Source organism: Sinocyclocheilus anshuiensis, unplaced genomic scaffold (assembly GCF_001515605.1).
Source record: "Sinocyclocheilus anshuiensis isolate Anshui unplaced genomic scaffold, SAMN03320099.WGS_v1.1 scaffold227, whole genome shotgun sequence".
Lineage (NCBI taxonomy): Eukaryota > Metazoa > Chordata > Actinopteri > Cypriniformes > Cyprinidae > Sinocyclocheilus > Sinocyclocheilus anshuiensis.
The window spans coordinates 1,873,620-1,885,933 of NW_015549590.1; positions in this window are offsets into that span (position 1 = coordinate 1,873,620).

Below are 12,314 nucleotides of genomic sequence, written 5' to 3' on the forward strand. Positions count from 1 at the left end.
CTCTAAATCCCTCTCTTTGCTATTCGCAGTGAGATTTATTTACTGAATAATGCAAAGAGGATTTGATTACACATTGCAGGGTTGTGTAAGATTCCATATTGTGAATAATAATTGATGACTGCTTGTTACACTGCATTATACTAGAAGAGGCCACCTAGTGGCTCTGGTGATCAGGCTGGATTACAGAAACATCTCAACCCAGAACCCTCTCTGTTTGGTAATGATGGTAATAAGGAAATATAACTTTTTCAATTGTAAAGTCAGATAGGTTCTGTAAGTTAAATTAGGAAGACAGCTCCTGGAGACACTTTTATTTGTTTTAACAGAGAAGAAAATATTTAGAGTAATCATAAATATTAAGTTCAATTTGTGTGATACTACATTTAATTAATTTGGAAAGAGGTTTTGGTTACATGTACAGTTGGTTCTTTTTTCTTTTTTTTTTTTGAACTCACCACTCTGTCATACACTGCATGTTTACCACCACCCTAAACTAAATGTGATGGCCACTTTCTGGCCACGAGCGAGTGGTGACAGAAAGATTCTGGTCCTCACATATAAACAAACAGAAGCTCTACAAGCACTCGCACTTTAGAAAAGCTCCCATTCACATTCCTAGATCACAAAATGCTGTTTGTATGGATGCTCAAACAGTTTAGACATGATTACTTATGTTTTCCCTGGAAGGTGATTACTTTGCCACTCTTGGCAGCCATTGTCACAGTCTGGTGCTTCCCATTCATGCAACCGGACCACCGGCACAAAAGAGCGAAGTGCTCGATTGATGACAGTCCTCAGTGGGCCAAAGGAAGACATTAAAACTACTTGTATGGGGCTCTTTCAGGAGATTAACTTACTATGAGGGCTACCTGCCATGGACCCATTGCTTGTATTCATGAAGCCAGTACAAAGGCCTTTATTTTTTTTAGCCAAGGCCACAGCTGCATGAAAGCCAAGTCTGAATAGTGTAATGACCACAAAAAACAACAAACCTCAAGTGTGTAAAAATAAAGTGTCTTCTTAGATGTAAGCCTCCTTTCAGGGGAAGGTGATTCTGCCATTGACGGTAGCAAATACCGCCGGTCTAATTAATTTCAGAGGAGTGGTGTTGTAAGGAAAGACGGCATAAAGGAACAAAGTAGACTTTAATTAAATCTCCCTATCTGACAGGCGGCCCTGAAACATACACATCACATGGCCGGTCTAGCAGGAGGGGTCTGACTTGCTGTCTGTCTGGGCCCCAAACATACGACAGACCGAGCACAAAGATGGAGACAGAGTGGCGTTACAGAAGATTTACACTGACTCACGAGTCCTACAAGATGAAAAAGAAGAACAACCTGAAAGGAATGATGAAATTTCTGGCTACATAACATCAAAACCAACCAGTCCACTGCACATTTATTTAGCTATTTCCATACACTTTAAAAAGGCAGTGATAATGATGTTGTAGTTGATAGCTCCAGAAGAAGAGCACCAAAGGGTTGATCAGCAGAATTAGCACAGGTCACCCTTCTCCCCTTTACACATAAAGACTATGGAGAGCTTTGTGCTGGCACTCAGAAGTCCATCAAAGCCCCATTTGCCGTGTCCATCTCTACCTCCTGGAGGGTGTGCGCGACCACCCTGGCCTCAAAGAAAACACGGCACACACCCCACACACACAATAAATCCACACACCACCATTTCAGACAATAGTCATAGTGTCTGCTTGAGAGCGAGAGAAAGGAGGGAGCGCCTCAGAGGCGAGTAAGAACGCATGTCTGTGCACATTGAGGTGAAATTACGCTATTATCTCACGGTCGTAGCCGAGAAAGCAAGGCGACTGAATAGAGTCTTCCTGAAGACACACAGCACCACGTAGAGAGCGCACCAGAGGGAGGGCCTGGGCGCTTTGCTCGTGCTTACTGAGTGGAAATGCTCTGACAGGTGTGCCATTGTACGAGTAAGTGTGTGTGAGCATTAAGAACGTTCCAGGGGAGTCCTGTGTCTGCTGGTAACGTGTTTATCATCAATGATTTTTTTGTTGTCTCTCCTCCTCCTGTCTACTTCCGCCATCCCCTCAGGATCTGGTTGAAAAGAGAAAGCCTCTCTTGCACAGTTGGCTGGACCTCTTCTAATGAGTCAGACAGGCAGCACTAGTCACCATTCAGCCACACAGACAGGTCAGAGAATGAGCAGAGAAGGAGGAAAAAATGGAGTGAGAGCAAGAACGAGAGCCTAACGTGACAGAAAGCTAAAGGAGTTTAGGCCTCAGGCCTCAGCCTTATTGGATGTAAGCTGGAGGAAGTTGTGGGTAAGTGTCTGTTTGCTTCACTGTTCCACTGTCCTGTCATGTACAGATGAAATATATAGCTTTCTGAGTTACACCAAAGCTCCTCGTGTGGTTTTCAGACATTGATCCAGTGATAGCCTACTCTATGATTAAATAGGTGTTTGATGCATTGACTCACAAAATTTAAACTTTAGAAGTTAGAAAAAGAAGATAGAATTAAAGCTACTCTTTTGGTCATCTACTAAACGTCATATCAACTAAACGTCAAGGTATTTGATCGACAACGACGCCTGTCAATTACGCTGCAGTTCTACATGTGACCACTGGATGTCAGGCTTCGCTCGCCGCAGCGGCGCGTCTGCTCGCAGCCCCTTGGGGAGTTTTAGCGAGCGCACGTGGTGTGACAGCTTCCCTAGGAAGTTTGGGTGACATTTGCTTCACTTAATGACACAAGCTAATTAATCATTAGCGATCCCAGAGGTATTCCTTTTAGAGAGGCTTTGTCGTGCCTGCTCCCAGCAGGAGGCTGCAGCCCCAACATGTTATGTATGCATATGTTTAACGGCCGTGTTCCACACTGAAGACATTTTCATTTTCTACTGTTGATGTGTTCGGGTTGGACTCGAGTTCTCGATTGCCAGTATAAATAAGCCATGTAACATTAAGTGTTTGTTATTTTAAACTGCGGGGTTTGAGAACTGAACATTTATCCATTCGTGGCTATGTCATAAATTTGTGAAAGAGTAGCCTACCATTTATGAAGGTCTGATGAAGCTCAGTGTACCAGTAATATGCAGGGGAGAACTGAGTAGGCTATATCAGACAGAAGATGATTTACTAGACTAAACTGCTTTTTGGTGTCATATCAAGGCCTAAACCATGAGAGTGTTTTGCTCTGTGGGGTTGTGTTTTCAGAGTTTGCTGAGTTGTGGCATCATTACCTGTCAAAAGTTAAATTTAAACTTGAAAGAGGCTGCCAGAGACTCCAATCTCGCTGAAGCTTGAAGTGTGAAGTAGTTCGAGATAGTTTTGACAGTTTTTGGAGCTTCTCTCTTTAAGAATTTGGGCGGAGAACTCTGGCTATGAAGATAGGCAGTTGGGTCTTATTATTTCCAATATGTTTCTATTATTTATAGTATCTCATCAGGCTGTCTGTTAGGGGTTGTCTCAGACAAAGACCTGACCTTCTGGGGTAATGTAGCTTTAAAGCATCATTCTTGTCCTAGAACAGACAGGCCACTCATGCACCAGTGCTTGGGGTAGTTTTCTGAGCACTCTGTTTTGTAGGAATCTGTGTTGTGCACTATTCAATACTGAATTGTGAATGCCTTTTAAATTCCAATTGAATTCCTGAATTTGAATTAAGTAGCTGATCATTGATACAGATTTGCAATTCAAATTTAAATGCAAGTAGAATTAAATTGAATTGAACTTTAATTTTTAACTAGAAAAGTTTTTTTTAGACAAACTGAATATTGACTTTATAAATAAGTTTAAAGCTTTGAAGGTTTGTGTCCATTACAGACTATTGAACTATAGATCGACTGATGGAAATTGATAGACTGAACGATAGAATAATGGAGAACGATATACAGATCAATAGATAGATAGATAAACAGACAGACAGACGTGCATTATGTGATATTTATTTTGCAGTTCAGTCAATTCTTCTTCCAATTCAACTTATTAACTGAAAGGGAGCCAATTCTTTAATTCTGAATTTTGCACAACCCTAATAGCCATGAACTTCTTTCAGAGCTCACTTTCTGAATGATTTCTCTGGAAAAAATGCCCTTCAAAACATTCTGGTCATCAGACCTTTCTATCTTTCCCCAAAAGAGGAAAATGCATTTTCAATATGCTCACTCTGCAAAACTGGTTGAGGTGCTCATCAATAAATTCATTTTTAGCCTTGTAAGCAAACCCCCCCCACTGATCATGGCACACTATGTCCAGCTGTTACTGGCAGCAGAAGAATGCCAACAAAACAATTAATCAGTCATGTATGTCTACTCTACACTTTTTGTGAACGCATTGCACACTTTGACTTTAATGTCAAGACTTTGTCAAACCTCCAAAAAGTTGGTTTCATCCCCTTTGTGCAATGTTGCCTTTTGGTGTGTCTGCCATTTTGTGAGCATAGACTCGAGATGCAGCGGTACAGTTATTGTGCTCTCGCTCTATTACATATGTGCTGCCATAGAGGAGAATGAATTATTCTCTTTCATAGCAGCCTCGTCATTAATATGCAAAGGAGAGCTAGGCCTTCCCCACTCTGCCAGGTGCCATTTAACATCACTTGGATGTACAAGGACTTCTTCATAACCACTTAAATCAGGGGAAAATTTCACTCCAGCACAGACAAAAAGTAATTTAGCCGCTCACTTGCAACACGTTTAGGGCATGTTTTGCCAAACAGATTCAATGATTGTGGGGGAATTGTACATTAACAAATCTAATGAACCACTTTTAAACACAAGAAGAATTACTCAATTTATTAGCGATATGCAGACTGGTTGGCGTCTCAAAGGACCACTAATATGATGCATAATGCATTCTCAATGTAAAAATTGGATTTGATTATTTGATTCACATTTTAAAGTGGTCCACTCGGCGAAAAGTCAGAAAGTCGGCACTTCAAAAGTTCTTAATTTGACCTTTCTTCACTTCTCATTCATATCTATTCTTTTGGCATAATGGAGTCACAGCACACCTGGTGCCAACAACCTGACATGACCTAAGTGTCTGTGAGCACCCCTACGGTGAGCCGGATGGAGGCATTCAGAGAAATCACCATATTCTAGGACCTGGAAGCTCTGCCGCCACTAGCACAGGAACACCTCGTTCCCTGGAGAGCTTCATCTGGAAGCTTTCAGACCCTCCCCGTCTCCTCAGCCAATCATTAGGTCATCTCCAATTACGCGGCATTCAGGCGCAACAAGGTGCAGTGCCTCTAAGTTACCTGCCCCCTCTTGGTTGTTTGTGCCCAGAAACATATTTAGACATGCACGCTACATGAGCTTACGTCTCAGCGGGAGGCCACCGTGAGACACATCAAGACGAGTAAGGCTTATCTCGAACAGTGGAGCCTACATGTCCCCGCACGACACACACAGTCAGCGAGCAAAGAGCCTGCTTATCAACGATGAATCAACATCATTGCCTGTCAAAAGTTAAATTTAAACTTGAAAGAGGCTGCCAGAGTCTTCGATCCTGCTGATACTAGAAACGTGTGAAGCAGTTATGAAATAGTTTGACACTTTGCGGAGCTTCGCCCCTTTATGAATTCCGGCGGAGGCCTCTATTCACTCGGTGCCTATCGAGCTTGATGCGTGAAATCACCTTTTGGAGTCAGCAAGTGGGGAAATTTGTAACGGAGCCCCGGAGGATAGCTTATTTACTCAGTTGTTTATGGTTAATCAAAGTGCAGCAAACTTTCACTCTCTCTGGAATCGCCGCCTTTTAGCAGCGGCTCTTTCAAGATATTGTGGGGTGGGACACGGCGTTGGGTGTGATTCTCTATCTTCGGGAACCCCGCAATTACATCTGGCACAACTCTGCATGAAGTAACGCTTCATAAGCCTTTGTGCGACCATGCTTTGAAGCGCCCAGGCCCTCTGTAAGTTGGCTTTTTGTCTCCCTCGTATCCCCCTTTCAACCTCCCCCCTTCCCACCCATTGGAGACAGAAGACAGAATGCGATGTGTCGTCTTTGCCCGCCGCACAAAAGCTCAGTACATTTGACACACCTTGGCCGGCACAAAGGATAAAAAGCGAGGCAAGGCTTGGACACGCAGGACGCCGCTGCTAGGCCCGATAAAGACGCTTCAAAAAGTCGAGCTGTGGGGAGCCACGGCCCTCTTCTTCTCCCTCTCTTTCTTTCTTCCCAAGACCCTGCAGTGCCAGAGAGAAAAGAAAGAAAGAAAGAAAGAAAGAAAGAAAGAAAGAAAGAAAGATGGATGGATTAAAATTTTGGCCTTCATATATTGGCCATGTATCTGAATGCAAATGGAGCTGAATTGTAGTAAAATGGGATAGCATGGGAATTCTGATGCACATGTGTGTATTCATGAGAGCAGATGTGTGTGTGTGTGTGTGTGTGTTTACAGGGATGAAATTTCCCTACAAGGACAGTAAAACCTGAAATCACCTATATCGGCCAGTCAGTGGTCCGCATAAAGGAAAACCAGGAATATTTCGGCTTCAATAAGACTTAAGATCAACTGACAACACTTGTGGCATGTGTTGTTAAGAATAAAATTAATTTAATCCTTCCTTTTCTTTAAATAAAAGCAGTGAGGCACTTACAGTGGCAGTAAATGTGAAATACTCATGTTTAAAAAAAAAAAATAGCCTCAAGATGTAAACAATATGTGCGTTAACGTGATTTTCAGTTTTACTTTAAATTTAAAGTCTGTGTGAAATAAAAACTCTGTATCTATTTTCTAAATGCATCTTATTGATCTTATTGTGAACAATTTATCTGTGCATGTTTAATTTCTTAACTCATTTTTATTTGATCTTCCGGTGAAATGTCAGACTTCTATCTTGTGATGAATGCTAGACTTTAGTCAGCTTAAACTCCACCCCCAATCGACTGCAAGCAACGCCCACATCTCAAAATCCAATCAGCTACTGATGGATAGAACCAAATGTCTGAGCTATTTTATTGTTTATGATAATCTGTTAAACTTTGATGTACAGTGGGTACGGAAAGTATTCAGACCCCCTTCAATTTTTCACTCTTTGTTATATTGCAGCCATTTAATGAGGAAAAAAAATTAACTTAAATGATTTTAGCAAATGGCTGCAATATAACAAAGAGTGAAAAATTTAAGGGGGTCTGAATACTTTCCGTACCCACTGTATATCACAAATTGCACATCTCAACATTAATGTAATGCCGTAAAATGACCATAAACCCTAAAAAAAAAAATTTTTTTTTAATTATTTAAACAGCTGTACAGCTCAAATTATACACAAGTTTTAAATAAAGAATTAGTGCAAGGACTGCCATAAAAACATAAACTTCACTTTTTTTAACCGTGTTTGTACATGGCTTTCCACAGTGTGATAAAAAAAAAGAAAAAAAGAAAGAAATACAGGGATGAGTCAATTTCTTTTCTTGTAGTAATCAACATTACAGGGAATTGAGCTTATCTTGGGTTAAACCTGGCATATTCTTTTAATAAACGTAATATTTATTTAATATTCCTTTAATAAACATACTAAGTAATGTCCTAAAATATAAAAGTGAGGGTCATATTTAGGGTTAAAAGATTGATGATAAGTCAATGGAAAGTCACCACCATGATAGAAAAACAAATGTTTTTAATTGAAAAGTAGGGAAATGGGAAAACACGGCAGCCTCTAAAGCAGGGTGAATGGTTAATGGGCTGCCCTTTGGCTAACCTGTAGTCTGGGCTCATAGAGTCAGTGAACCCTACGCTACACTGCTCTACATCGATTGGTGGGACAGAGAGCAAACCTCTATTTTACAGTAACTTGCTACCGATCAATCTGCCCTGGCCTGTCATATACTCTCTCTCAGGGGGTCTCATCCAAAGACAGAGTGACATTGCGTGCTATCACAGGCACCATGTGATTAATTATAGTCTACATCGCAAAGTACATTTTATCTTTGTGAATGTGCTTGTGTAATTATGCATACATGCTTAGGGGAGGGGACTGCTTTTGTTTGACACACAGACATGCAGTTTATTATTGTCAGTATTTTGTAAGCACATGTTCAAACAGTAAATTATCTATACATTTCAGACTGTAAGGAAAGAGAAAGGAAAACAAGATGGACTCATGGTTTACATATTAAGGGAAGAGTTATATTCTGTTGTATGTATTTTTTTTTTATTCACCTTCACATTACTGCATTTTTCAAGGAGCACAAAAGGAGATTTTTCATGGCTATCAAGATCCAAAACAAGTATGACTTGTGTGCTTTATTCCATGAAGTCATATGAAAGCTATGTGTGAAAAACAAATCTAGCCTAATTTCTCTTCCTGTCATTCCAATTCAGAATTCTAGTTCAGCTGTAGGGCTTAGCCAGTTGAATTCTGAAAACTGAAAGCAATTCTTAAATTCTAAATTTTGCAGTCTGTCCATTGCATCATATTGAATCATTATTTTGAATTATTTTTTGGCGAAGAGTAAGATCATCCATTCTGTTCCCCACACAAAGCTTTTGGGTTACACTTTATTTTAAGGTGTCCTTGTTACAGTGTAATTATACATTTAAGTACTGAGTAATATTAATTAACTACATGTACTTACTATATGTTTAGGGTTAGGATATTAGGGTTTGGCTTAGGGTTACTTGCATGTAATTATGCATAATTAATTGTTATTATAATAGTAAGTACATGTAACGTGTAACAAGGACACCTTAAAGTGTTACCAGCTTTTGTATAACTTTAGAATGTCTTTGTTTTCTTAAAAGCTTAAAAGCTGAAAAACAGCATACATGTTTGGTACAACAAAGAGTGACGATAGAATTTTAAATTTGTTAAATTCCTTTTAATTAAATGCTATTTTCAACAATGTGATTTCCTAAACTGAACAAACTGCTAAAAATTCAGTCAAATAAGACATTTACCCTTTTCCTCTACTCCCTGTACTTCTATTTCCCCCTCTCCCTCTTTTTGCCTGTCTTTTTCTCTCTCTCCCTCTTCTCTACTGAAACAGATGGCAATTTATGCTGAGCACAATCAGGACTATTCAGCATTGGGTAGGCTGGTCCTCCCCACAGGAGTGAGGCCCAATCACAGTCCTAATGAACACATTGAGAGCTGTCTGCTCCAAATGAGTCCCAGTAGGAGCCGGCCCACAGGTACCACTTAATTCAATCAAGATTCTTATCTCCAGCTGCCAGCATTCCAAAAGAGGAAAAAACAACAATAGGGATATAAGTTACATGCAGCGAGTTGTGGATTGACATACCGTATTTGTACATGGGATCACAATTTAATGAGTGTGCAAACAAAAAAATGTAATGGAACTCATGAGCGGGACTATCACATTTTCACATGTACTTTGCGTCTCAAAGCTGCATTTGTGTCAATGACGTGCCACTCTTTTTTTGTCCTATGCATTCATTTATTTTAAAATACATTGTGCAATTGCAATATACATGCAATTTACGCATACGATGACTAGAATACACATATTTTATATGGAGTTTGTTTTTGATTTCTGAATTCAAATTCCTGTATGATATCAGGTATGTTTTTTTTTCTGGAGAATAAAGTATAAATGTAAGAGTGATACAAATTTTCTTAATAAAATGGAAGAAAAAAGTTTAATTAAAATAACGAAATTCTTAAAGTTTAGAATTTAAAATATAATTTAAGAAATTTGATATAATTTGTTATTATTATTTCTTGAAAAAAAATTGAGAGGCCCTCATAGCTCTGTGTCGATGTCAATAGGCCTCTAATGTTTTGACCTTATGACAACACTGTAAAGAAAAATCATTTGTAAGTTGCTTTGGATAAAAGCGTCTGCTAAATGACTAAATGTAAATGTAAAAATATTGTAATTTTAACTGTAAAATACTGTAAAATGCTAGAGTAAAACAACTAAATGTTATGAATGAATATATTTAAAAGTTTTTAAAAAATATGATTAAGATGCATACACTCAAGGTGTACATATATCAAAGTATAAAGATAATTTGATATTACTTTGCATGTTATATAATACATAAATTATAGTTGAGTTATGAGTTATTCAAAAATTTTTTTTGAAAATTGCCTAAAAGTCTATTTTAAACCATATAAAACCAACATTTCTAAGAACTTGAATCATGTTTTAAACTAGATTTTCCCATTTCTTTTTAGTACATCATTGACCCATTCACTAGGTTTTTACTCAATATTCGCATGTTGGCTAATTCTATACCGGTCTTCCATCTTATTTTCATCAATACTCTATATTCATATGCAAGTACTGTATGAACTGAAGACTCATGTGGTCGGTCTCTGGTGAGGACACACTTTTCCCATCTGTCAGTCTGGCTGCATGTATGTCTGTTGTGTGTGGGATGCTTTGCCTTTCTTCTGCTCTTTCGACTCGCCAATTCATTTCACAGCATACACAGAATTCAACAAGTAGAAACTCCCTCCAACATGCAGAAACACAAAGACAGGAGAGCAGATCCCACACAGAGTGGTCGGGATCCCTCACACATCAATCACCGCCACACTCCTGCCTCTCCTCGTGCGTCCGTCACAGAGGTTGACAGGAGTGCTGCCCCTCGCTCTACCCCAATCTGCACCTGAAGAGCTGGTGGGCAAAGCCCGGTGCCTTCTGTCGCATGTCAAAACCCCACTGGGCCTGCAGCACTGAGGAAGTGCAAATATCCTCTAATGGCCTTGATGCAGATGGATGCGTCCATGACAATAGCCCCCGTGCTGGTGCTTTTTGTCAGCGGCCAGTAGAAAGGCCATCACAATGACTCAGCAGAATTATGCATGCAGTGAGGCGCCTTTCACATGCTAAAGGCCGCCGAGAATGGACGACTCATTTCAGAGAGAAGCAGCATGCCTATTTCTCTTAACATGTCTTAGAAGACCCTTCTGTCGGGACAATGGTGTTTTGGTGTAATTGGGTTCATTTTGGGCCTACTCAACTCATCAACTACCATTCTGTTTGATGCTGTTGGTTTTTTTTTTCCAAAGATTGACAAGGTGCCACTGAAAAGGTGGACGGGTCGGGCAAGTTGGCGACTGATGTTGTGTGGCACCGTAGCATTCAATAGCTTCCCCTTTGGTCTCCTGAACATGACGGTTTTACTCCAACCAGAGGTTACATAATGAAAATCACACCTGTCTTTGTGTGGCGTTTCTGTTCAAATAGTGGCGTAAATGGGATCCTCCTGACTCACAGCGGGGTTGTGCGCTTGTGTCTTCAGCCGGCCAGGCTTCACGGTGCCCTGTAGAGTGTGGTCAATGCGGTCACGTGTTTTCGCAGTAATCTAAAACCAGGAAGTCTTTGAAACCTAATGAAAGCCTCTGGAGAAGGAGGTTGGCGGTCCTGCGTCACTAGGACACTCGGACTGTTTTGTTCAGACTCCCTGTGGTAGGTCACAGACATGGCCGCTTGGACCTTCTGCAGCTGCGGGGTCTGTATTGGCCTTCATGTGAGCAGGCCACGAGACCAGTGCTTAACGCTCATCCTAACCAAAGCTGAAGGACCGATCGATCTGTCATTAATTACAACCACTGAATTATGTCTGTACACATCATAAATGATCACTGTTGTGTTGGGTTTTATTATGGAAGCCTCTTTTCACCTCAGAGTAAAACAAAGGCAATTGCGACTTCGTAACTCACAATTCTGACTTTATTTCTCACTAATGCAACTTTATATCTCAGACTTTATATCTTGCAGTTGTGACTTTATAACTCACAATTCTGCCTTTATTTCTTATAAAGGCTATTTTTTTTCCTTACAAGTATGACTTTATGTCCAGCAAATGTGACTTTGTTTCTCGTAAATGTGACTTTATAACTCACAATTCTGACTTTATTTCTTATAAAGGCATTTTTTCCCCTCACAATTATGACTTGATGTCCAGCAAATATGACTTTGTTTCTCCTAAATGTGACTTTATACCTCACGATTCTAACTTTATTTCTCCTAAATGCATCTCCTAAATTTTATCTTATAATTGACTTTATAACCTGTAAACGTTGCTTTGTTTCTCATAAATGCCACTTTATAACTTTCAATTTTTTTTTATCTTATAATTGACTTTATAACCTGTAAACGTTGCTTTGTTTCTCATAAATGCCACTTTATAACTTTCAATTCTGACTTTAATTCTCATAATTGTGTTTCATATCACAATTTTGACTTTATACCTCAAAGAATGACTATATCCTGCAAATGTGACTTTGTTTCTCCTGAATGCTACTTCATAGCTCACAATTCTAACTTTATTTCTCATAATTGCAATTTCATATCTTACACTTATGAGTTTATTTGTCACAGTGTGACTTATATCCTGCAAATGTCTTTGTTC